The following is a 27,165-nucleotide window of genomic DNA, read 5'->3' on the forward strand; positions in this document are numbered from 1 at the left end:
GCTGGCCCGGCAGGGCTCAGCCCGGGCCCCTGGCGCACGCTGCCGCCCCAGGGCACGGCTGCCAGAGGGCGGCAGCAGCAATGCCCAGGCCAGCGGGGGCTGCCCATGCCCGCGCCCGGATCCTGCTGCCGGCACAGCAGGCGGGGCCGGGGCCGAGCTGCGGCAATGGGGCGGGCCGGGGAGGGAGCCGGGCTTGGCGCTCACCCATGAACCTGACGGCCGCCTCTCGCAGGGCCTCCTGTGCGCTCCGCAGGGACGGCAGGGCCAGGCGCAGGTGCTCGGCCGCTCGGCTCCTGTCCTCTGCCAGCTGCAGAGAGCGGCAGGGCACGGAGGGAAAGGGTTGATGCGGGCCCTGCCCCTGGGCCAGGCGATCCCTCCCTGGGCCGGCGCTGCTCCCCCTGCCCACAGAGCCCCGAGGCCCGGCCAGCAGCCGCAGGCGCCGGGCTCGGCACGGGGCACAGGGCCCGGCGAGCCGCGGTGCCGCCCCGCAGCAGAGCCCGGCTGGCTCGGGGCTCCGTCGGCACCGGCCGTGGGGCCACAGGAGCCTGGAGCAGAGCCCGCATGGTCCAGGGAAGGGAGCGGCGTGTGGGGCGCAGGCCGGTGCCCCTGCGTGCGGCACTGGGCAGGGGCCACAGCTGCCAACCCCACAGACTGGGCGCCGTGGGCAGGCTCCGGGGATTGGGCTGGGCATTCCAGGCTGTCCTTACCAAGCACTCAGCAAATCTCCACATTTGATCCGTCTGCAGCGGCTGCTTGAGATCCTTCCTCTTCAGGAACCTCACTGCAGAAAGCAGCGTTTCCCGAGAGGCCTGCAGAGCAGCAGAGACCCAGAGATGGCACCACAGCCCAGGGCACAGGAGCCGAATCTCTGTGCCAGGGCTGGGAGGAGGCTGGAGCCCGTCAGGTGCCAGGGGGTGGGGAGACAGCTGAGCCCCCTTCCATGGGGACACCCAGGAGGCCTCACCTGTGCCACACACCGGTTCTCATCGTGGCAGTGGAAGAAGAGTGGGAGCAGGCTCTGGCTCACAGGCTTCTTCAGGGGCTTTTCTCCCTTCGCCACTACTAGCATGATCACATCTTGGAAGAGGCAAATGGAGAGCAGCTGCACAAGGCTGTTGTCCTGTTGGAAAGGAAGCCAAAGTCCTCCACATCCGCTGCTCCAGGCCCCCCTGTTCCCAGGCCCAAGGCAGCACCCAAGTGCCCGTGGCTGAGGGCACAGAGCCTCACATTGACAAAGAGGTGCCAGAGCGCCTCAGCCAGCTGCAGGGCGATGGGGCTGGCTATTGCCAGGTCTTTCTGCAGCATCAGGAGGCTGAGCACAATGAGGGTCTTCTCCACGATGTCTTCATCCCTATCCCACAGTAGCTTCACAAGGCTTTCAGTCAGGCTGTACATGCTTGGATCCTGTGTGCAAAACAAGGCTGGGCAACCCCACGCTGCTGCTGCTGCTGCAGGGCTCAGAGGCCAAAGGCCTGTCCCGAAGTGTCGAAAGTAGGGAGACCAGGACACCAGGTGGTCATCAACAGGTCCTGTTTATTGCAGAAAGCATCAAACACTTTTACAGCAAATAATAAGCTTATGAATATTCTGTAAGCCAAGCGATCTGTTGGTTAAACTATACCATCAATTGTTCCTCATTCCTTTGGGCCTACGTTCTCTACTTCTCACGTCTCTCTGTTCACTTCGTTATGATACTCAGCTAGACCCAAGGACACGCTATCTTGCAGGTGCAGGACTTGGAATTAGCCATGGCCCTGTACTTTTCCAGTCTCTAGTCAGCTAAATTCCCAACACCGAAGCACTCAGGCAGCTGAACAGCGAGCCTGGAGAGCTGGGAGCAGCTGCCACAGCTGCCAAAGCCCAGCTAAGCCCAAGGGGCTGCTTGCCCCAGCCCCACGCTGCCAGCACAGCTTCAGCTGCTGCCTCCTTCTCACCATCAAGGTGAGCACCACGAGGCCTCGGAGCGCCACGCGACGCATCTCCCTGGACTGGCTCTGCAGGTGCCTTGTCAGGATCTCCAGGACTTGTTCAATGCATTCGCTCAAGTCCAGGCAATCCAGGAGCTGCAAGGCACAGAGCAGGCACAGAGGTGCCAGCTGGCAGGAGCTCAGAAGTGCACAGGGCCGAGCCAAGGCAGCAGCACAGGGCACAGGCAGCGTCCCAGGCAGCTGCGGCTACGAGAGGGCAGAGGGCTGGGAGGCAGCTCAGCCAGGCAGCGCTGGCCATGGGGCTCACCTCCACCAGGAAGGCCAGGGCGGGCAGTTCCCAGTCTGAAACGCCTTGGCTGAGCAGCTCAAAGAGGCAGGATGCCATGCCACAGCACCAGATGATGGAGACACGGCGCATCTCCCTGGCAGGGAGGAAAAGGCACCATTGCTCCTGGGCCGGGCGGGCAAACCTCTCCCAGGGCTGACTGGCAGAGCTCTGCTCTGCTCCCGAGCACCCCGGGGGCGCTTTGGGAGGTGGCTGTTCCCGGGCACTCTCCTCTGCCGGCCTTTTCCAGTCTGCTCATCCCTCCCTTGGTGACAAGGCCCTGCCGCCCATGAGCACGGGGACGGTGTGCGGTGTTGTGGGCACAAAGGAGAGGGGCGGTGGGGAGAACGAGGTCTCACCTGGCCAGCAGACCCACTGCACAGTGGTGGGTGTCGGCACAGAGCAGCGTGTCCCAGGCACGCTTGCGTTCCATGGACAGCACCACGTGCTCATAGCGCATTTGGCAGAGCAGGGCCTTCAGGGTCTGCAGCGCAAAGCTGTGTGCAGAGCAAAGGCCAGGTCACGCTGGGAGCCCCGGCTCCTGCCCTGGGGCATGGGAGGGATGGGGAGACTGGGAGGACTGGCACGGAGCACCTGTTGGGGTTGGCGGAGAGGCCGTGTTGCTCCTGGCATCCCTGCCAGAAGGTCTCAACCTCTTCTGGCATCTCCTGCGTGCTGATGTAAGCTTGGAAGAGCAGATGCAGAAAGAGACTGGGGAAATACTCCAGCACAGCAGGCGAGCGCCAGGCCAGATTGAAGATTTTCCACAGTGCCACGGTTCCCTGCATGAAATAAAACAGCCAGAGACAACGCTCAGTGCCAAGACATCCACGTGGCAGGGCCCGAGCGTGCGAGGGAGAGGTCGAGGGAGACACGGGGGGAGCATCCGGCCTGGTGCCCCTGAGCCCTGCCCCTAAGGCAGGATTCAGCCCAGTGCCTGAGGCAGGGAGATGCAGCTGGGGGGAGCACAGAGAGCTGGCTGCTGGAGAGGCGGCCTGGGGGCTGGCAAAGGCCGGCACCAGAAACTCACAGCCAGGGCAAAGACTCCTGCGTCATCCCCATTGGAGGTGCACACGCTGTGCACTGGCCAGGCGCTCAGCACATGGAGGAGCAGCTGCAGCGCCGGCTCCGCAGTCCTGCTCGAGGACATGATGGTTCCGCACATGGTGGCGGCAGCTCTGTGGGGTCAGAGCTCTGTGTCAGGGCGGGCTCGGCCACAGCGCCGTGGCCTGGGCAGCTGCAGGGCCCCGCGCTGGCCCTCAGCCCTGCCTCTGCCCACTGCCCCTGGCCGGCAGTGGCCAGCCAGCCCATGTGGGTACAGGCCCGGAGGGGCAGGGAGGGAGCGTGGCACCAGGCTCAGGAGCTGACATGGCAGCACTGGAAAACAGAGGATCCAGAGGATCCTGGAACTGCCCGCCTGTCTGGCAGTCAGCAGGGACAGGCTCTACAGGGTGACGGGCAGGTGAAGCCTAAGCCCTCAAGGCACGTGGGGCTGCCCTACCTGTCACACGATGGGGCCCAGCGCAAGAGGGTGATCACCACGTCACAGGGGTGTTCCTGGGTCAGCTCCAGAAGGGCCTTGTCCAGACTGTGCCCAGCAGACTCATTGGCTGTGAGCCAGTGGTGGATGTACCTCACCATCAGGGCCAGGGCCCTCAGCCCGCTTTCGGAAAAACCCCGGGGCCTCCCAGTCCGTCCCAGTCCATCCCTGTGCCTGCCCGGCGTGTCCATCCCGTGTAGGTTGTCCGTGTAGCCGGCTCCTTTTAGCCAATGAGAGCGCGTCTTTCCGGTGACTCATCGGTTGCCATGCAGAGTCCCTGGCGCTCAAATCCCGAGGGCCCCGCGCTGGAGTCGGCCTCCCAGTGCCGCGCACTTCATTCCCAGTTAATTCCAGGGCCACCAAAATCCCTCTGAGTGCCATCCTAGTCGCTCTCAGTACTTCCAAAGTCCCTCCCTCCTCTTCTCAGGCTATTCCAAATCCATTCAAAATTAATTCCCAGTTCATTCTCCGTTCAAGCCCGGACGTCCAACATCCGTCCCAGTGTGCCCCACCCTGTCCCATCTCTCTCAGCGCCACCCCAATCGCTCCCAGTCCCTCTCTAGCCCATTCCCAGTCCCTTTCCAGCCAAACCCAGCCCTCTCCTCTCTCTCTCCCAGTGCCTCCCAGCGTGTCCACCTCGCTGGTGCCCCCCTCGAGCTCCCAGCCCGAAACGCCTGCTCTGCTCTGTGATGGATTTCTACCCTGCTGCCATCCAGGTGAGGTGGTTCCAGGGCCAGCAGGAGCTCTCGGAGCACGTGGTGGCCACCGACGTGGTCCCCAACGGGGACTGGACCTACCAGCTGCTGGTGCTGCTGGAAACGCCGCCCCGGCGCGGGGTGAGCAACAGCTGCCAGGTGGAGCACGTCAGCCTGGAGCAGCCCCTGAGGCGGCACTGGGGTACGGGGGAGCCCCTGGGGGCGCTGGCAGAGGCGCTGGGCTGTGCTGGGAGCCACTGGGAGAGAGCTGGAGAGAGCCGGGCTGGGACTGGGAGAGGGGCTGGGGGCTGGGCAAGGGCTGGGAAGGGGTTTGGGGGATGCTGGGGAGGGTGGGATGGGGTTGAAGGGGTCGTGGTGGGCACTGGGAGGGAGTTTGGGGGTGCTGGGTGTGACTGGGAGGGAGTTTGGGGGCGCTGGGTGCAAAGGGCAGGGGGTTTAGAGGATGCCGGTTGCGACTGGAAGGGACTGGAATGAGCCTGGAGGGGGCGCTCGGAGCGCCTTGGTGTGTCGGTGAGAGATTTTGGGGCTGCTGAGCCCTGCGGACCCCCCAGAGATGCCGCCGGACGCCGCCCGCAGCAAGTTGCTGACGGGGACTGGGGGCTTCGTCTTGGGCTTCGTCTTCCTGGCGCTGGGGCTCGGCTTCTCCCTGAGCAAGAAGGTCAGGGCGGGTGCCGGGGGTGGCGTCCCCGCCGTGGCGGAGCGTGTGCGCTCCCGCCAGGGCCCCCAGCCCGGTGTCACCCCCTTTTCTCTGCCCACAGAGCTCCTGCGGCGGCCGCAGCCCCTCCCCGTGGGCCCCGGCCCGGCCGGGACTCCCCGCTCCGTCCCCGCTCCGCTGATTTTGGGGGGTCCCGTGTCCCCCCCAGCCCCGCTGGCGCTCTGCCCCCGTCCAGTGCCTGCTCCCAGTGCTCCCAGTAAAGCTTCCCAGTTGGGCCCGGGGCCTTTTATTGGGGGGGCGATGGGGAGGGGTGTGGGGGGGGGGGGATGGGACGGATTTGGGCAAAGGGAGGGGGACAAAGGGTGGGGGCTGGGCGCGGGAGGAGGAGGGAGAGGGGTCGCTGCCCGCGGATCCCGCAGTGCCCGGTGCGGGACGAGCTCCGTGCGCCGCTCCATCTCTATCCCCCGTGGGAGGATCCACGCTGGATAATCCCGGGTGACCCCCAGGGTCAGAGCCCTCCGTGTTGGGAACACACCTGGCTGGGAGTTCCACATCTTCCTGGCCCCCCCGTGGACACCTCGATGAAGGCCGGGTGTCCCCGCTACTTTTCCTGTTTCTGCTCCTCTCCTCATCTCCCCCTTCTCTTCCCCCGGTTCAATCGTTCCCCCCCCTCCCCGCTCCTCCTCCCGCCTCCTTCCCCTCTTCTCTCACATCCCCTGCCCCTTCCTCAATGGTTTCTTGAAGGGTCCAGTTCCATCATTCCTTTCCTTGGCTACAGCCCTGAGGGCTTTTCCAGCTGACTTCACTACTGCACTCTCAGATTGAGAGTGGGGAATCTTGGTGCTTGGTTTCCTCATTCCAGCTGCCTTTGACAGGGTTTGTTTCTGTCCTCAGCTGATTTTGGCCTCTGTGCTCAGCTCAGCCCTGAGCAGGACCAGCGCAGCTCCATGGTGGACACTGCTCACTCTGGATGGCCCCAGAAGTTGTGACCAGATCTCCTTATGGCCCCAAGGTGGACATCTGGGCCTTTGGCACTGTGACCATCGAGATGGTGGAAGGAGAACCTCCTTACTTCAGGGAAACGGCGGCCATGGTAAGAGGCAAATTCTCCAGGAGCTGCAGAAGCCTGTGAGCACAGGGGGACCCTGCACTGGGAGCAGCAGCTGGAGGTTTCTGCACATGGGAAGGGAATTCCCAGAGGACTCCAGCCCCAACACAGAAGAATATTCTTCAGTCTCCAGCAACAATTTGCTTTAGGATTTATGTTGTTGTAGCTCATTTGGCTGTGAGGATGACCTGAAAATGTGAAGCAAGTGCATCAGGTCTAATGTTACCTTGCAAGAAAACCTCACATCAACCCCACATCCTGCCCCCAAACCCAACAAGATTTCTGCAGCAGTTTCTAAAAGAGTTTTGTGAGATGATTTCCCCCCTGATTCTTCTCACTGGGAAACTTGTTGAAAAAATGAAGATGATTGTTTAACATTCCCAAAGTCTAACATATTTCTTTCCTAGTCCAAGCTACTTTCTCTGTGTCACCAAGCCTGAGCTTTCAGCATCACAAACCTCCTGTTTCTTGCCTGGCAGTGTCTGGGATGGGGCATCAGGAATGCATTTACTTGAGTGTCAGTGGCACTGCAGAGATGCACTTGATGTAAGAATCCTCTGAAATAACACAGGCAGACAACACTGACTCTGGGAAATGGCCTGTAAAGCTGGTGTCTCCATTTGGAGAAGCAAAATGTGCTATTTCTGATGGAGGTTCATACTGACAGAGTCAGCCAATGAAACTGGCTCTCAAGGCGAGATCATTTGGTTGTTGCAGTGGCTGTGGCAGCCCCAGGGTTTGGGTTTTTTGGCTGGCATAGCAAAATGAGCTCTGAGCAGCATCTGTGGCAGGGAGGAAAGTGCCCCTGGAGCTGGGGCTGAGGCTCCGGAGTGGATGTGAGCCCGTGTGGGTGTGAAGGGAGTTGGCAGAGCGCTGAGTTTGCTTTCCCTGCAGGCTCGCACTCTGATCCGGCAGAACGGGACCCCGCAGCTGCAGGAGCCCCGGCGCCTGTCGGCTCTGCTGCGGGACTGCCTCGAGTGCAGCCTGGAGCCGGACGAGGAGCGGCGCTGGGCTGCCCAGTAGCTGCTGCAGCTGAGGGCCAGGGGCTGCAGGGGAAGCAGCAGCGCCAGGGAGGGGTTTTCTTGTGGGGCCCCCTCCGACAGTCTCTAGTCTGGCTGCGTTCCACACGCAGAGCAAGCAGAATCCTCGCCTGCTGTGGCTTGGCAGGCTCCTTTGGAGCTCATCTGGGCCTGGTGCCCCACAGCGAGCAGGGACATCTTCAAGCAGCTCAGGGGGCCCAGAGCCCTGCCTGACCAGAGCTTGGATGGTTCCAGGGAGGAGGCACCTCCCACATCTCTGGGTACCCTCTGTCAGTGTTTCCCCACTCTGCTGGTTAAAAAATTCTTCCTTAGATGTAATCTGTGCCTGCTTCCCCCTCCTGAACTTCAAACCATTTCCCTTTGTCCTGTTGCAACAGACCCTGTGAGGAACTTCACTTTGGAAAGTAACAGTTCATTTCTTTCCTTTTTATCCTTTGGGCAGCACCCATTTTTATCATCAGCCAAGCCTCTCTCCAGCCTGACCCCTCTGACCACTGGAGCAAACTGAGGCAGCCGCGGAGGAGATGAATCCCTTGAGGACAGCTGTGGTGAGGTGTATGTGGCCCAAAAGGTCAGTGTCTGGCTAGCTGAGGTAAAGGCCGACACCCAGCTGCGTTCCCTGCCAGCACCCCTCGGCGTCGTAAGGCCTCAGGCTGTGCTGGCTGCAGACAGGATCTCGCTGCAGGTAGGACGAGTAAGGAGCAGGACACTCACTGGGGGTGAAGTCAGGCTTATCGCCCAAGGAAACCAACCAGGGAGTGACCAAGAGGGGAGGGTGAACCAAGCTTATAAAGGGGGAAGGATTCAAGGGGAAGGGTTTACAGAGGGCCAATCAGGGAAGGGAAGGGAGTGAACTAAACATGACAAGCAACAGATGAGAACCAATAAGCATAAAGTAAGGGAGGGGCCCCGGGACCACAGCCTACCACAACCGCCAGAGAGAAGATGATTCTGGAAATCTGGGAGGAGTGGGGGGTGATTGACTGGGCCCAGGGAGGAGAAAAAGTTTACATATAAGGAGATGAGGGGGGAGGAGGAATTATATAACTTAAAAGACTGACAATACAAGTGGCGGGAAAACTGGGAAGGGCAGAACCATTTACATAAAACGGGGGGAACCATACAAAAATGGGGGAGTAATACAATAAACTTAACAAACACACCACAACATCTCCCCGTTTTTTACCAAATAAAATTAGAAAGAATGGAAAAGTCCATATAAAACTTAAACTGCAGGGACCCGCGGCTGGTCCAGCCAAGTCTTGCCCTCCTCAATTTGGAGTCCATCCGCCCATAGGTGGTCAAAGGGTGGCGTGGTTGCCCCTTCCTCATCCATGGCTTCTCCGGCCTCTGAGGAGAGGTCCTCCAACTCGACGGGCTCATTGAGGGGAACGGTGGTGTGGTTCACACTTGGCGTTGCTACTTTTGTCATCAGTCTTTTGACCAGTCCACGGATCACAGTAACAAGAATCAAGAGTATAATCAAACTTAAAATAACCTTACTAACTGATTCTAAAACTGAACTGGCCCACCCGCTAAGGCCCCAACCCTTGAAGGTGTCCCCCAGCCAGTCAGATGTTTCTTGTTTTATTTGATGCAGAAGGTCTTGAAGGCGTTTCACTCAGTGCCTGGCGTCCTCGGCTCGTGAGGACAGGTTCATGCAGCAGAGGCCCTCAAACTCCTCACAGTGGTGATGGTGAAGCAGCAATAGAAAATCTATTGCTGCCCTGTTTTGGAGTGTCGCCTTTCTTGTTATTTCCTTGTCTGTGAGGAGGTCGTATAGAGCAGCTGAGGTAAGATTGGCTTGTTTAGCCACCCAACACTCCAGGCAGCCCAATTCACCCAGAGATTTCGCCACTGATACCCACGGCAATAGGATGGTAAAAGTGACGGATTTTGAGTGAGACCAATGAGTAATTTTGTCATCACAGTCCTCAGTGAGATCCTTAAGATCCTTAGACCTGGCCAATTCGGACGTGACGTTTGTTTTTCTCCAATTGACAATTTGGGTGATGTTGGGGGTAAAGAGCGTCACTCTGCCAAAAGTGCACAGCCCTCTGATCAGACCAGAGGGGAAGCTTGCCCACGCTTGGTTGCCACAAATCAAAAACACTCCCCTGGGAAGGGCATAAGGGATCTTTCCAGTGGTAGTGGGACCGCTGATCTTTAATACGGCTCTGCACCACTGATTCGCTTGATATTCTTTTTTAGTTTGCTGGACCACCTCCACGCCCTTCTTTATAGGAGCTAAAGTATAATCGAACTGAAAACAGATAGAGGAGTTGGCAGAACCGAGAAGATGTAATTCTGTGGGCTCGGAGGCTAAAGGATCCAGCCTAAACACTCCGTCGCTCCAGGCGTTACTAGAATCAAAACTGGGGAGGATAGTAAGGCTCCGGGCCAAAATAGGGGAAAAGGCTGACTGAAAGGCAGGGGGAAACTCGCCTGGAGCGAAAGGGATCCCCACAAGACAAGACGACATTGGGTCCTCTGCTGTGCTGGTGTTGAGGCAAATGTGGTCTTGTCCTAAAGACTGAGCCAAGGCACGCCAGACATTGACCTTTGGCTGGGGGATGACCCATGGTTTCGAAGATGGCAGCAGGAGTCCGTAGGTTGCCAGCAGAATGCCCGGGTTGGGAGCCGTTGGTGACGATGCGGGGGCCATCAGGGAGATGTACTAAAACAAAAGAGAAATGGTGAAAGTATAAGGAAATCACTCTGATGGTTTTGCCCCAAACAACCAACTTAAATCTGAAGAAGATGGGGAGGAAACAGGAGATGAGGTTCGAGACTCACAAACTAATGGAAAATCGGAAGGAGAAGGAGAAGAGGGAGAAGAGGGAGAAGAGGGCTCTGCTTCAGGAATGGGAGAAAGTTCAGAGAAAAAGGAAGATGTTATAGTGGAGGGTTTCCTCCGCCACCACCAACACACTACCTGGACCCGTGGCACAGCCCCTTTCTGCGTCCCCTGCTTCGGGACGAAGGGCCTGACCCATTTTGAGGGTATCCAGCGGGGGCCTGAGGGAGTGGACACGCAAGCGTATTCTCTCCCCCAGGTCACCAGGTCAAATGGCCCCTCCGTCCGCCAGGTCTCCGGATCCTTGATAAGGACCGGCGGCCTGGCTTTAGGCTGCAGCTGCTGGTGACTGCCGAAGTGATGGACCACCGGAGGGTTGGGGTTGTCAAAAGAGCAATTGAGGAAGTTGAGGGTGTAAAGTGCTCTTGACAACCGGATGTGGGGGGTCTCCACCTTCACAGCCGCTTGCTGCCTATCTAAGATCTTCTTCAGGCTCTGGTAGGCCCTCTCCACCATGGCTTGGGCTGTTGGGGAATAGGGGATGCTGGTCTTATGTTCCATTCCCCATTGCTGCAGGAAGCTCCGCAGTTCCTTGGACATATATGCTGGGCCATTGTCAGTTTTGATGGCCCTAGGGATGCCCAAGACAGCGAACGCCAGAAGCAGATGCTCCTGGACATCCGCGGCCTTCTCCCCTGTGTGGGCAGAGGCATAGATAGCTCCGGAGAAGGTATCCACTGAGACATGGACGTAACACAATCTACCAAAAGAAGGGATGTGTGCCACGTCCATCTGCCACACCTCACAGCTCGCCAAGCCCTGGGGATTAGCCCCCAAGGCAATGGTGGGCATCTGGTCTCGCTGGCATTGGGGACATGTGGCCACGATTGCCTTGGCCTGGTCCTGGGTCAGATGGAATTGCCGGACCAGGCCAGGCGCGTTCTGATGGAAGAGCTGGTGGCTGATCTTAGCCTGGCCGAACACGTCTGGGAGTGGGCCCACCGTGACTGCAGCTGCGGCCAGGGAATCGGCATGATGGTTGCCCTCAGCAATGAACCCAGGCAGGTCAGTATGCGATCTCACATGCATTATAAAGAATGGATGCTCACGGTGGGAGACTAAATCGACGAGCCTCGTAAGTAGTTCAAATAATTTTTGGTTTGAGACCTCCTGCAGAACTGCTGATTGAGCTCTGGACACTACACCGGCGACATACGCAGAATCTGTTACCAAATTGAAAGGTCCCTGGGACCTCTGGAATGCCCTGATGACTGCATCTAACTCAGCAATTTGTGGAGAACCCTCCACGATAGCAACATCTGTCTCCCACTGCTGAGTCTGAGGATCCTTCCAAGTCATAACTGACTTTGTTGGGATGCTCCCGACGCGTCTGTAAAAACTGCCACGGCATCTAGAGGCTCCTTACTTTGAACCTTTTTGAGTGATAATTTAAACTCCGAATTAAACAATTTGTGGGCTGGCCGATTTACTGCAATACACCCAGTGTAACTGTCCAACACAAACTGAAGGTTCTCATTAGTTTGCAGCAGTTCATTGAAGGTCTTCATTTTTAGTTGGCCCGACTCCAATTCAATTGGTATGTAAATGCATTCGAAATCGCATCCTGCCAACTCCCTGATCCTCGATCTTGCTTTGACGATCAGTTTGGCTACCAGCTCCTGTGGCCTTGTCATTCTTTTGGACTGATGGTGGCTGAGAAAGACCCACTCTATGAATAAGAGCTTATCTCCCCAGCCTTGGTCCTTCAGCGTCCTGTCCCACTGGTGGATAATGCCATGGAGGTGTGGCAATTTTCCCAGTATTATGAATTTGAATGGCAAGCCCGGGTGATAACGGTGGGCCTGCCTGGCCGAAATAGCCTTTTGGATCTTCTCCAGAGCTACCTAAGCCTCTAGGGTGAGAGTCCTAGGGGAACTAAGCCCCTCTCCCCCTTTCAACAAATTGAAAAGGGGGGCCAGGTCCTCGGTAGAAATGCCCAGCCAGGGTCTCACCCAATTTAAAGACCCACACAGTTGATGGACATCCACAATGATCTGGACCTTAGTCCTTATCGCCAATTTCTGCAGCACAATGGTCCACTTGGTAATTTCAAGGCCCAGGTACCTCCAAGGTGGCATCCGTTGAATCTTGTTCTGCTGGAGCTTGAACCCTGCAGCAACCAACACATTGGTTGTCAGGTCAAGCGCACGGGCAAGGAGACTATCGTCGGGCGCACACACGAGGATGTTGTCCATATAATGATGAATCACGACGGCATCCCCGAGGGCTGCAAAAATGGGGGACAGCAGAGAAACAACATACCACTGGCAGATCACTGGAGAGTTCTTCATTCCTTGCGGAAGGACCCGCCAGTGGTAGCGCTTGTCTGGGGACTCACAGGTGATGGAAGGAACTGTGAACACAAAACGCAGGGCATCGTCAGGGTGTAGGGGAATTTGGAAGAAACAATATTTGATGTCAACAACAGCCAAATTCCAGTTTCGGGGAACCATTGCCGGGGAGCGCATCCCTGGTTGGAGAGACCCCATGTCTGCTATTTTTTCCTTAATTTGGCCGAGGTTGGTCAGGAGCCGCCACTTATGTTTATTGGGCTTCTTGATCACAAAAACTGGAGAATTCCAGGGAGACATAGTCTCCACGATACTGCCCTGAAGTAACTGCTCCTGAACAAGCTCGTTGAGCGCCTTCAATTTTTGTTTGTTTAGTGGCCACTGCAAGACCTGTACTGGTTCATCAGTCCGCCATTCCAGCTTCCAGGTCCGGCACTCTTCAGTGGCCACTGCCCGAAAAACCTGGGGAGCCTTGGGAAGGTCAATTTTGGTTCCCCACTGGGCTAAAAGGTCTCTCCCCCAGAGAGGCTCGGTGTAATCTAATACGAACGGGCGCACAGAAGCCAATTGCGCGTCTGGTCCCATAATTTGTACAATGCTCCTTGATTGCTTGGCCAATTGGAGACCCCCTACATCTTGGATGGTTCCAGCTGCGTTTTGCAAGCCCCAATGTGACAGTCACTCCCGAGAGGGAATGATCGTCACATCTGCCCCTGTGTCCCACAGATCCCTCACTATTTTTCGATCTCCCCCTAAAGAAAGTTGACAAGTTAGTCGGGGTTTCTCCCTCCCCACTACCTGTGCCCAGGCCACAGTTGGAGGCGATGTATCTTGGATGATCTTTGCCAGTGTGTCTCCTCTGGCACTGGAATGGCCTGGGCAATAATCTGACCTTTGGGGAGGAAGAGTGGGGGTCGGACACAGTACAGCCCCACCACGCAACGGTCCCGGTCTGTAGTAACCAGCCCCAGGACGATGTGAAGGTCACGCGGTGTGTGCTTTGTATCACTGACAATGGTCCACCTGCACCGTCCTAATTTCCTCCAGCGACCGAGATGTTGCAGATCGGCAGACACCAGCTGAAAATCGCTGTTGGGAAGATAGATTTCCCTAGTTAGCTGCAGCCTGTAAGGGGAAGCAGAAGACAAGGTGGTAAGAACAGGGTTAGGCTACAACTCACAGGTGCTAAATGCCAAATCCGATAACAGATAAGTCAAATCCGGTAACGTGTATGGTGGCTCTCCCTTTACTCCTCCCTCCCTGCTGGATGTTAATTGGCCCGCCTTATTTTTGTCCTGGCGCAGGGAGGGGCTGCGCTCATAAGTTAGTTTTTTTGTTCGCTACCTCCCTCCCCATCCTTTTTTCTCAACTCAAGAAACCTGTGCCGCAGGGGACATTGCAGCATCCAGTGCCCCATCTTGACACAGAGATGACAACGATGGGTTGCCATCGTCCTCCTGCTGGAACCTGGTGTTAAACGTCCGTTCGCAGCAGCAGCAGCTTCGGCTTCAGGGCATTCGATGAATGGAAACTCTGCAAAAGCCACTGATGTTCTCTTGGGGCACATCTTCGGATCCTGAAGGGGAACCTTCCTCGCACAGACTTCTATCATTTGTTCGACTGTAGGTCGAGGGCTCAGGGGGAGAGACCGGATGGCCCCCCTGCATGCCACATTGGCATTCAGGTAGGCCATCAGCCTCATAACATCCTCTCTCTCTCTCGCTCTCCCAGAACCTGAGCCTCTACAAACCAATACAGTCTAACAACAAACACGAGATATGGCTCCTGTGTGCCCTGCTTCACCTCTTCCACTTCTAGCTGTGATGTGGCAGAGGAGAGCTTGTAAAAAGCACGCTCTGTGGCCTTGCAGGTTTCCAATAGCTGAGCAGAGAACAAAACCTTTGACTGCATTGCCCTGCTTGCCCAAACCCCGGTGCCCACCAGATGGTCCGTGGATAGTACCAAGCCGTCCGCATCGTGAGACATGGCCTGGCTTCCCCAGAGCACTGGGAGAACCTCCACAATCTCCCTCCCCCATTCTGCCACTCAGACCCTAAACTCCATGGGCCCCAAAAGGCTAGAGAAGAGAGCCCTCAGGTCCGCCGGCACCAGGTCTCCCGGAGAAAGGACTGAGCAAAGGAGACCCCGGAAATACTCCGATTCCTGGAAGAGCTCCCTCTGGGCCTTGCACAGTTCCTTGATCTGGGCCTGTACAAGCGGCACCCACTGGGCCTGAGAACTCCCCTCCCCACTGAGGCGGTATGTAACCGGGGCAGCTTCCAATAAAGGTGCTTGCCCTGGCTTCCGGGCATCCACCCACCCACCCCCCACCCCCCGGAACACAAAGCGTGGGAACCGGAAGGAGGAGCGTGGGAACTGAAAAGGAGGGAGGCTGAGGCGGGGCTTGGCACTTAGGAGGGGCACTGGCTTGTGCCTGGCAAGTTGGTTTTCTCCACCTCCGGGGTGGAGTTCGGAGGCGGGGTGGAATAGGGAGGAGGGTTTAGGCAGGAGTTTGCGGGAGGCGGAGCCATGGGCGGAGTAGGGAGAGGAGCAGGGGGAGGAATGGAGGGAGGGGATACAGGACAAGGGGATGGATCAAGGGAAGGATTGTGGGAGGGAGAAGGGGTTGTGGCGGGAAAAACCATGAGGTTTCTGCCATTTTGTGCTCCCTATGAGCCATCTTGAGCCAGTTCATCGAACCTGACAACCTTAGGAGTGGCAACTGAGGACTTAGGGAGAGGGGCAGAGGGATAGGGAGGAGGGCTCCGAAGAGACTGGCCAGGACTCTTCGGAGGAGGTGGCCAAGCCGGTCGAGAGGGAGCAGGGGCAAGGTGAACCCCCTGCTTCTTGTTGGCCTTAAGAATCCCTCCCAAGGGCTCCTGCCTGAGGGAAGAGGGTCAGGAATGAGGGATAGGAACACAACAACTGGGAGAACTGGGGACCAGACTTAAACGCGATGGACTTTCCTTTAGTTCCCCAGGCGGTCGGAGTGAGGTTAACACTCTGCCCACCCAGTATGCCACGACAGATAATTGGGTTTCCCCAGAGTCGACTGCCTGCTCTAATTTTGCTACAACAGCTGCCCAAAACCGTGGCTCCTTCGCAATTTCTGGGGAAACCTCGGGGAACTGAGAAAAGATCCACTTAATTAACATTTTCAACTCCTTTTTGGGGGCTTGACACCCTCCCCTAGGCAACAAACCCTTAACAACACAGTAGACTCTCGTTTGAGTCCTGATCAGACCTGCACCCATGGTCTAACCTCTAAGAAGCACTAGACAATGCTACCTTAAAGGGATCTAGAACTCTTGATGTTGTACTCTACCCACCCAGGAAAACGAAAACTAAAGCACTTAGGTACATGCCACCGGCCCCTGCTCCCTTTGCTGTCCCCAAGTCTGGGGTTTCAACTCGAGGAAAGGAAGGATGTTGGGCAGTGAGGTTTGGCCTGAAGTCTGGGGATTCAGACCCCACGGGAAAGGAAAAATAAAAAACGAGGGGGAGAGGGCTGTCCCCAAAAGACCGGGGCTCCGCCAGGGCTCCTGGGGAGACTGCGACCAGTACCACCCGCACTGAAAGCCGCGGCGACGCCACCCCGCTCTGAAACCGTGCGAAAAGCAGTGGGGGGGGGGGGGGGGGGGGCGCGCCGCCCGGGGGGGAGGTGGATGACCGCGCCATGCCGACCTGTGCTGAAAAGCCGCCCCACGCTGAAATACCCGCAGCAGCCGCTCAGTGCCACACCGAGAGAGCCCGAAGCCTGCCCCGGCGCCACCGTACAGGGAAACCGCGTGCACGAAAAGCAGCAGAGGGCTCCGCTGCACGGCGCAGTGGGCAGAGTCTGCCGGGCTTCCTGCAGCGCACGAAAAGCAGCAGAGCCACGCGCACGAAAAGCGGAATTGGCAGGCAGTGTCTGCCAGCCCCCTGCCCCGTGCCACGCGGTAACGCCACGCGGCGCCAGAGGAGACAGGGCAGGCAGCATCCGCCGGGCTTCCCGCAGCACGTGATCACCACGTGGGAGCTGAAACCGCTTGGGATTTCAGCCCTCTAGGGAAAAGGGTAGGGAGTGGTCCCCAGAGCAGGGCATAAACTCCAAGGGGGGGTTAAAAAGGCAGGGGGGAAACCACCAAGTCTGGGGCTTACCTGACCCAGCGGTGGCACAAGAGAAAACCCGGGCGAGTGGCTCTCGTCTTCCGAAGTCCTCCACGGGTGCGGGGAGTTCCGACTTCGGGTCCCCCAGGAGCACTACCCCTAAAACGGAGTCTGCTGCAACTGAGGGTAGTCCGGTGGCCAGTGGACTCTAAGGAATCCATCCGTGGGGTCCGTCGGTCCAAACGGCAAGGCGTCCGGCCGTAATCCAGGCCCCAACGTTGGACACCAAACTGCAGCGAGGTGTGGCCTTAAAGTCCGGTATTCGGCTGGCAGAAGGGTGGCCAACACCCAGCTGCAAATGTGGGAGCACCCCTCGGCGTCAGAAGGCTTCGGGCTGTGCTCACAGTGGATGGAATCGCTGCTGGCCAACGAGAGTAAAGAGTCCGGACACTCTTTACTTGGGGACTTGTCAGATTTATCATCAACCAGGGAGTGACAGACACCCAGGCGTTGAATCTAAAGTGTCTACCAGCGTGTGACCAAGAACAAAGAGTGCAACAGGGTTATAAAGGGGAGGAGGGATCCCAGGGAGGGGTTTACAAAGGACCAATAGGGGAAGGTAGGGGAGTGAACTTAGGATAATTGACATGAGGAAAAACCCAATAGAAACAATGTAAAGGAGGGGCCCCGGAGCCACAGCCAATCAAGTCTCTCTCAGCACAGAAGATTCTGGCAAACGAGGAGGAGTGGGGAGTGATTGACTGGGCCCAGGGAGGAGAACAAATTCACATATAAAGAAACACAGGGGAGGGGAAATCATATAATAGAGAGGATTGACATAAACTGTGGTGGGAGTAACCAAGGTAACCAAATGACAGACAATATCATGGCGGGATTTGCCATGGGAACATAATAACTGACAAAGCTAAGGTGGGAAAAACTGGAAGAACCATTACAGAAAATGGGGGAGAAATTAAACAAACTAATAGAACACACTACAACAAGATATAGCTACAGAATTAGGATTATCAAAATGTTGGATTTGTGGAGGTCTACAAATGGCTGAAAGATGGCCGTGGAAAGGTGAGAGCTTACCTCCAGAGCAATTTTTAAAATGGAACCATACCTAAATTTCTGGAACATTGAAGAGACCTGAAGGATGGATTTTAAGCCATTAAGTAATTGGAATCATTTGTATAACTCGAGAAGGAAGGAAATTTAATAAAATAATAGGGCATACTCCTTGTAAATCCACACTGGTGGTTAATACAGATAATCGTTCAAAAATTTAGTGACCTGAAAACCCCGTTGGATATTGGGGACCAATAAAAGAAATAAATTGTGAATGGGATGAACAGATTAATTTATGCTGGTACAGAAGTCCTGGAGCTAACCCCCACCAATCCATCGACAGCCTGAGGTCTTATTGGGAACAACTGGAGAAAAAACTGATAAGAAATGGAAAGCCTCAGATGGGATATATTGGATTTGTGAGCAACGAGGATACAGTGTGTTACCTCAAAAATGGGGAGGAACCTGTACTTTGGGAGTAATACAACCCTCCTTCTTTGTTCTACTGAGGTCTAGGAGCAATGTGCTAGGAACTCCACTGTATGAAACCCTGTAGTGGAATAAAGGAGATTTGAATTTAAATTTTCCAACAGCAGGAGGGAATCAAAAATGGGAGGAGGATGAATGGCCTGCAGAACAAATTATAGCATATTATGACCCAGCAACATGGGCTCAGGATGGGTCATGGGGATATAGGACGCCAATTTACCTGTTGAATAAACTAATAAGGCTCCAAGCACTAGTGGAAGTGGTGTCAAATCACACCTCTGATGCTTTAAAAATGTTGGCCAGGCAATATACACAAATGCGGGCGTTTGTGTATCAAAACAGGATCGCCCTAGACTATCTGTTAGCAAAAGAAGGAGGAGCTTGTGGGAGATTTAATGAATTTAAGTGCTGTGTAGAAATTGATGATTATGGGGAAGCTACCACAAAACTTGTAGAGGAAATTAAAAGAGCAGCTCATGTGCCACTACAAAAGTGGAATTCAATCTTGAAAGCAGATTGGTGGGGTAACCTCTTTGGAAATGTTTGGAGAAAAAAGTTAAAGTTCATGTTGTTATGCTCAATTCTGGGACTTCTGTTTCTGCCTTGTATGATTTTGTAACTATTAGGCTAATCTTTTGAATCAGTGATTCAAAAGATGCAGATTACAACATCTCTAGATTCAGAATCAGCAGAAAAAGGAAAATCAAGATCTATAATGGTATTAAAAGCTCAATCGACCCCTGTTAAAGAACAAGGACCTAAAAAGATTGAAATAGACCAGGAAATGCTAACTAAACTTGAAAGAGAGTGTGAAAGACTAGAAGCAGTAATAGAAATGCTGGAAAAGTTTGAAGATGAAAAGAGACAACGAGGAAACAAAAATTCTGAAAAATATAAAAGATATCAGGGCACAGCTTTTTAAATACAGCACAAATAATAATGATCAAAAAGAGAAATGGGGGATTTGCGATAAATAGGTATGATTTGTGCTGATAAAAATTGAAACAGTAATCAATATTGATACAGTAATTAATATTTGAGAATAATAAAATAGTTAATAGTTAAAAGTTGTAATGCCAAGGAGAAGAGGGAGAGGAGAGGCTCCACCCCCCCCTTCCCAGCAGATGTTTTTCAAGGACCACAGGAAAGAAGCTGAAGATATAGTTGCTAAAAATGACCAAGAACCTCGGTCAGTCACAGAAAATGCTAATTATAAGGGATTTTTTGCCTTGATATGTAGATGCAGTGATACGTTAGTCTTGGCTTACATTATACTGGTTTGGTGCGCATGTGTAACCCAAAGGTGAATTAAAGGACAACGAAGAAGACTATAGGGCCTTCATCAGTGACGATCCCCAAAGACTTGTGCGACCACCAAACCGAGTGGTGGCGCATGCGTGGTAAAGGTGGTGAGGAGGGCGGAGACAAAAAAGTGACGAACAGAAAATAGGAGGAGATGGCATTGACACATGGCATATAAGGGGTGACTTTCACTTGGCAAGCTTGTACGTGAAGTGGCAAGGGTCATTGAACCCTGCCCTCCGTACCCCGTGGTTGTTTTTGCTTATGCGTTATTATTTGAACCATATTATCCCTTATTTATATATTTTCTAAACTATTTAATTAAAATTGCAGCTACCTTAAATATTGTTTGGGGTTTTTTTATGATAGGATAATTGGGCAAACATAACACCTGCAAGCACAGAAGGACACCTTCTGGGCTGGCTGCTGAGAATGCCTCGGGCAGGAGGATCCTCCGGCAACAAGCCCAGAGCCACTCTGGGCACTGAGGCCTCCATGTCCCATAGCAACGGGAACACCACCGGGACGTGGCGCTGTTCCTGAGACATCCCAGCAGCAGCTCACGCAGAAACCGCCTGGAAGGTTCTCCTGTGTCACAAAGGAGCACAAAGAACCCTCCCAGGGCACAGCCTATGGCCTGAAGGGTGCAAGAGGAACTCGGAAAATGCAGCAAACAAGGACACCCCATAGCCCAGCCTGAACACTGAGGAGGAGCAAGGACGGCACCAAACCAAAGGAAACGTGACCTTTAGTCACTGATACTTCTGACTAAAAGCAGCAAGCCTTGTTCCCTCTGGGATCTTTGTTCTAGTTCTAAATGCAAGCAAGGTTCTCCACTCTAAATACACAGAAGGCAGGAACTGGGGAGGAGGTGGGATTAGGAAGGAGGAGGAGGAGGATGGAGAGAGGAAAAGGAGGAGCAGGAAGAGGAGGAGTGGGAGCAGGAACAGGAGGAACAGGAGGATCCTGTACCCCCTGTGGCCGCAGCCACGGGACCATCGCCCCCAGCTCGCCCTGCAGGTGATCGGGGAGAGGGAGCTCATCCCAAATCCATTGGGGGGTCCCGGTGAGGGTTTTTTATTGGGGTGTGTTTGGAGCTCACAGATTGTGAAATTGACCCCAAGTATCATCTGGTGTCCCTGGGAGGTTTTTTTCTCTGTGTGTGTAGGTTTGGATCTTGCAGGAGCCCAAAGCTGAGCCCCTTGGGGGATCTTTGGGGGCCCACGCGGCCATTGCCCAGTATGGGCAGGGGAGGACATTGGTCCTGAGGACCCCCGGGAGAGCAGAGGAGGGGAACCCCTGGGACCCCCAGAGTGGGGAGAGCAGAGAGGGGCAATCCCAGAGCTGGGGGACCCTGGCAGACTGGAAAGGGGGGGAGCCAGGAGAGGAGGGACCCCTGGGATGTCAAAGCAGAGCATCAGGGTAGAAGGGACCCCATGGACCCCCAAAAGCCCCTGGATCATCCCTAAGCAGGACGCCGGAGAATGAAGAACCCCTGGAACCATTGGACCCCTGTGATCCCAAGGAAAGGAAACCTGTGGAACCCCAAAACTGGAGAGATCAGCAATAGGGAGCCCTTGGGAGAGTTTTTTCAGGCTAAATATTGATGCGTGGAGATTTTCATGGACACAAGAATCCTGCTGAGTTCCAGATATGGACCTTGCCAGGAGGAGCCTCTACTCCAAGGCACTCCCACCTTAGTTTCCCCCAAACCAGTGTCTATCATTCCCAAGCTATGGCCAGATGGAGGAGGAGGAAAAGCCCCAGAGATCCCTCACAAGGAAGGGCTGCAAACCCAGCCCAGGTAGGTTTGAGGAGGAAAGAGCCCCCCTGAGCCAAGAAGGCGGCCGGAGATGCAGCCAGAGCTCAGAGCTGGTGGAGAAGCCTCATGGCAGGGAGAAGTCCCACAAGTGCTTGGAATGTGGGAAGGGTTTCAGCTCCAGCTCCCCCCTGATGGAACACCTGAACATCCACACTGGGGAGAGGCTCTGTGAGTTGGGGAATGTGGGAAGAGCTTCAGTGGGACCTCTGACCTCAGCAAGCACCACAAGATCCACACTGGGGAATGGCCCTAGGAGTGTTTGGAATGTCAGAAGAGCTTCAGGTGGGATTCAGAGATCGTCACTCACCAGCACTTCCACACCAGTTAGAGGTCCTGTGAGTGTCCCGAGTGTGGGAAGAGCTTCGTGCACTGCTCCAGCTCCATCCCCCATGGGAGGATCCTGGCTGGATGATCCACAGTGAGCCGAGTTGGGAAGAGCCCTGGTGACCCCTGTTCTGGGTGATCCGTGTTGGGCAGGGGGAAGGTGTTGGAGAGATTTCTTTCCCTTCTCCTTTTGCTGCTGTGATTTGGTTGGTAATAAATTCCCTCTGTGTGCCCAGGCCGGATCTGTTGTGCCCGTGTGGGATTTGCTTCGGGATCTCTCCCGGTCCTTGTCCCCACGCAGGAACCCTCGGTTCCATTTTCTGTCCCTGTGCGGCTGCGGGGGGCAGGGACAGAGCGGCTCTGGGGGTGCCTGGCATCGGGCCAGCGTCACCGCTCGCCACGGGCAGCCCTGAGATGCCGCGCACCTGGGCACGCATTTCTGGGCTCACCTGAGCTCCCACCTGCCCAGCGCCCCAAGGTTCCCCCTGCCCAAAAAACCCCCAGCCCGGGGCTGCAGCGTCCCGGAAAGGCCTCAGCCAATGGCAGCGCAGGCAGGAGGCAGCGCAGCCAATGAGAGGTCGGGGCGTTGGATTGCGTCATCGGTTGCCGGGCAGAGCCCGTGGCCGATCGCTGCCCCCAAGCGGCGGCAGCCAATGAGAGCGCGCGGCGCTGCCGAGCCCGCCCTGCTCCGGACTGGCGCTCCCAGCGCAGCGCGGCTGCTTTGGGGCTGCTGCTCCCTGCCCGGCCCCGGCCATGGGGCGAGGGGCGGCAGCTGGGGCCCTGCTGGTGGCACTGGTGGTGCTGGGAGCCCCCCCGGCTGCGGGCGCGGAGCTCTCGGGTGAGCGGGGGGCGGGAGGCGCTGGGACAGGGGGGAGAAGGAGGAAAAGGGGGCGAAGGGGGGAGCCCGGAACGGAGGGGGAGGAGAAGGGACCCCCCAAAGGGAGAGTGGGAGGGGGTGAGGTGTGGGGGGAGGAGAGGGAGGGGTGGGAGAGGGTGGGGAAGAGGGCAAAAGCGGAGGGGAGGAACTCAAAACTGATCGCAATGGGGACTGGGGATTGGGGAATTTGTGGGAAAATGGGGAAATGGCACCCCAAAGTGATTTGGGGAGCGGCCGGAGGTGGGAGGGGAGAGGATGTGGAAGGGGAAATGGGGGAAGGGCGGCAAAGAGGAAGCGGCAGGGCGGGCAGGCGGGTCCCATGGCGGCCGAGGGGCACAGGGGGTGCGGAGTGGGGATCCGGGGTGGCCCCGGAGCTCTGGGGGTGCTGGGGGAGGGTGTTGGAGAGGCACCCCCCGATCTATGTTCTGCACACACAGGGGTGTTCCAAAGGATGACAAAGTCCGAGTGTTACTTCATTAACGGCACGGAGAAGGTGAGGTACGTCCAGAGATCCATCTACAACCGGGATCAGTTCATAATGTTCGACAGCGACGTGGGGCACTTTGTGGGGTTCACCCCCTATGGGGAGAAGTTGGCCAAGCGCTGGAACAGCAACGCGGTATTCATGGAGGACAGACGGACTGCGGTGGACTGGTTCTGCCGGTGCTGGTACAAGAATTTTACCCCGTTCCTCACGGAGCGCCGAGGTGAGCGCGAGGCAGAGCGTGTACCCTCGGGGCCTGCCCTGCCAGTGACCCTGGAGCCCCTCAAAATCTCCCTGGGCATCGGCCCAGAGCCCTCAGCCCTCCTTGTCCCCACCCCCGGGGTCTCCAGATCCTCCCAGTCCCTCCCAGTGCCCCCCCGCGCGTCCATTTCAGCGACCCGTAAAGTTGACACTTGGCAACCAATGAGATCGCATCCTGTTCATGACTCATCTGTTGCCAGGCGGACCCGCATCGCCGAGTGCCTCGCGCCGGACTCGACCTCCCAGTGCCGCGCACTTCATTCCCAGTTCCTCCCAGTGCCACCAAGATCCCTCCCAGTGCCATTCCAGTCCCTCCAAGACCATGCCCAGTTCCTCCCCAGTCTCCCCCAGTCCATTCCCAGTTTCCTCCCAGTTCATTCACAGTTCACTCTTAGACCTCCACCCTCTCTCCCAGTTCCCCCATTCCTTCCCATCTCTCTGTGTCACCCAACTCCCTCCCAGTCTCTCCCACTCCCTCCCAGCACATTCCCAGTCCCTCCCACCACATTCCCCAATCCATTCCCTGTCACTCCGAGTACATTTCAGTCCGTTCCCACTCCCTCTCCAGCCCAGCCCAGCCCTCCCCTCTCTCTCCCAGTGCCCCCCAGCTGATCCCAGGGTGTCCCCGCTCTCTCTTTCTCTGTCTCTCCCAGTGTCCCCCAGCGTGTCCATCTCGCTGGTGCCCCCCTCGAGCTCCCAGCCCTGCCCCGGCCGCCTGCTCTGCTCCGTGATGGATTTCTACCCTGCTGCCATCCAAGTGAGGTGGTTCCAGGGCCAGCAGGAGCTCTCGGAGCACGTGGTGGCCACCGACGTGCTCCCCAACGGGGACTGGACCTACCAGCTGCTGGTGCTGCTGGAAACGCCGCGCCGGCGCGGGCTCAGCTACAGCTGCCAGGTGGAGCACGTCAGCCTGGAGCAGCCCCTGAGGCGGCACTGGGGTACGAGGGAGCCCCTGGGGGCGCTGGCAGAGGCGCTGGGCTGTGCTGGGAGGCACTGGGAGGGAGCTGGAGAGAGCCGGGCTGGAAGTGGGAGAGGGGCTGGGGGCTGGGCAAGGGCTGGGAAGGGGTTTGGGGGATGCTGAGGAGGGTGGGATAGGCTTGGGGGGATCCTGGTGGGCACTGGGAGGGAGTTTAGGGGTGCTGGTTGTGACTGGGAGGGAGTTTGGGGGTACTGGGTGTGACTGGGAGGGGGTTTGGGGGTGCTGGGTGTGACTGGGAGGGATCGCAGCGAGCCCGGAGGGGCTGGAAGGAGATCGGCGATGGCAAAGCGGGGCTCGCCATGAGCTCGGTTGTGCTGGGCACAGCCTGGGAGGGCTCTGGCTGAGTCCTGCTGGGGCTGCCAAGGGACTGCAAGAGGCTTTGGGGGTCCTGCGGCGCTGGGGGCAACTGGGAGGGGGCTGTGGGGTGCTGAGAGGGACGGGAGGGGCTTTGGTGGCTCCTGGCCAAAAAGGGATCGGGGGGAGGTTTCAGGGGGTCCTGGCTGAGCTGGGGGCCACAGGGAGGGCGCTGGGAGGAGCTCGGGGTGTCGTTGAGAGGTTTTGGGGGTGCTGAGCCCTGTGGACCCCCCAGAGATGCCGCCGGACGCCGCCCGCAGCAAGATGCTGATGGGCATCGGGGGCTTCGTCTTGGGCTTCGTCTTCCTGGCGCTGGGGCTCGGCTTCTCCCTGCGCAAGAAGGTCAGGGCGGGTGCCGGGGGTGGCGTCCCTGCCGTGGCGGAGCGTGTGCGCTCCCGCCGGGGCCCCAGCCCGGTGTCACCCCCTTTTCTCTGCCCACAGAGCTCCTGAGCCGGCAGCAGCCGCAGCCTCTCCCCGTGGGCTCGGGCCCGGCCGGGACCCCCTGCTCCGTCCCCGCTCCGCTGATTTTGGGGGGTCCCGTGTCCCCCCAGCCCCGCTGGCGCTCTGCCCCCGCCCAGTGCCTGCTCCCAGTGCTCCCAATAAAGCTTCCCAGTTGGGCTCGGGGCCGTTTATTGGGGTGATGGGGAGGGATTTGGGCAAAGGGAGGGATACAAAGGGTGGTGGCTCGGGAGAGTCTGTCAGAATTTTCCCTCATCTGCCTCACGATTGTCATTTGAGGACCACTGAAGAGAATACCCCCGCCCCCCATCTCCTCTGTAGGAGAAAGTCACATACTACAAGACCCAGAGACCCCAGAGCACAGTGTTCAGTTACTGTTTTCACAGCTGTTGTTTGCTGTGTGCTACACTGAGCCCAAGGAGAAGAAGAAGGGGCACCGTGCCCTTTTTGCAACAACAGCCTTGGGAGCTGTCCCACCTCTCGGCCTGGCTGGACTTCTCCTGAGTTTCAGGTGGTCCCCCCACAGAAGACCCTCACCTGTTTTACAACCACCATGACAGACAGACTGAGATGTAAGGAGCCTCTCCATCAAGGACTGAGACACTGAACCCCCATGTGAAAAGGCCCTTCTGCTCCTTCCAAGGACCGGGACTGAAACCCCCAGCCTGGGGCAGGTGTGTGGGGGAGGCAAGCTGACCAAAGCGAGATGTTTGCCTGCAGGTTGTGACCGCTGGACCAAGAAGACAATGGCTCTCACTTACTGCTGAGAGCATGGACTACCGGTTACATCTATTCCTTATTGTATCTGCTTCCCCATCCTCACAATTTCCAATAGCGTTACCATAATAAAAACCCCTGAGTTAGCGAGAGACTTTGAGATCTCCCCGAGGTAACAGTGGATCCTTGACTGGACTGGACCAAAGGACTTCGTCTCTACGTTTGGCAGCTCTATCCCCTCTTTCTCTCTATCTCTCTTTTGTCTCTCTCTTCCTCTCTCTTTTTCTCTCCCTTAATCCCTCTATCGCATTTTGCTGTGCTCATTCAATAAAGGTGCATTTGTTTTGATTATCATTGCAAACCCCCCGTACTGTGTCAGTTCTTTTTGCACCCTGAGATCAAATCCACGAACCATCACAGAACCTGTCCGTGAGGACGGATCGTGACAACCCGAGGACCCCTCCTCAAATTCCCCTCCAAAGCCCCCCCAGCACCCCCCCGCTAAAACCCCCTCAAGTTTCCCCCAGACCCTCCCCAAATCCCCCCCAAACCTCCTCAAGACCCCTCCCCAAATTCCCCTCACGACCCCTCCAGGACCCCTCACCTGTCCCTGCGCCTCCTCAGCAGCTCCCGGAGCCCCCCGTCCTCTCCCAGCGCCTCCCCCGCTCTCTCCAGCGCCTCCCGCAGGACCCGCCCGAGCCCAGGGCGGCTCCCGGGGGTCCCTGAGGGGGTCCCGGGGGCGGGAGGGGGAGGGGGCGCCCGCTCCATGCCCGGCCCCGGGGTCAGGGGGCGCTGCTTTGGGCTCAGCTCTGATTGGCTGGTACACGCGGGGAGGGCGAGAGTTGCTATGGGGAGACGCCCGGTGATTGGTTGGTTTCGTAGAGGGTGTGCTGATTGACAGGATGGGGCGGGGCAGGCGGGCATTGCCGACGGGAGGCGCCCGGTGATTGGTTGGATAAAGGCAAAAACGGCGGGACTTGCTGAGAGGAGACCCGCGGTGATTGGTTGGTTTGGGGCAGGGTGCACCGCTAATTTGGGAGATGAAGGGCGGTGATTGGATGGTTTGGGGCGGGGCACGTCACTATTGACTGGGAAGAGTCACGGATTTTTAAGGGACATTCCCGGTTTTTTGGGGAAAAACTCTCAGATTTTTAAGGAAAAATTCCCGTGTTTTGCAGGAGAAACATTGACGGATTTTTTGACCCCACATGACCACAAATAACCTAAATAACCCCAAAACACTCGAAATAAACCCCAAAGAACCTCCAAAAAACCCTAAACAATAGCAGAAAATGCCCCAAATAACCCCAAAAAAAACAAACAACAAAAAACCAAATTAAACTCAAAATCCCCCAAATGATTTCAAGTACTCCTTGGAATCCAGTGGGAAAAGGGCTGATCCCCTGGGAATCCAGGGGAAAAGAGCTGATCCTCTTAGAATCCAGTGGGAAAACCTTGATCTTCAAGGAATTCAGTG

General features: G+C 56.7%; 1 pseudogene; it reads right to left on the bottom strand.

Moving 5' to 3' along the window:
* The window catches only part of LOC134432680 (zinc finger protein 850-like), a 589,027-nt pseudogene that overhangs the window by 364,847 nt on the left and 197,015 nt on the right, over window positions 1–27,165 (bottom strand).

This window comes from Melospiza melodia (genome assembly GCF_035770615.1).
Source record: "Melospiza melodia melodia isolate bMelMel2 chromosome 7 unlocalized genomic scaffold, bMelMel2.pri SUPER_7_unloc_1, whole genome shotgun sequence".
NCBI lineage: Eukaryota > Metazoa > Chordata > Aves > Passeriformes > Passerellidae > Melospiza > Melospiza melodia.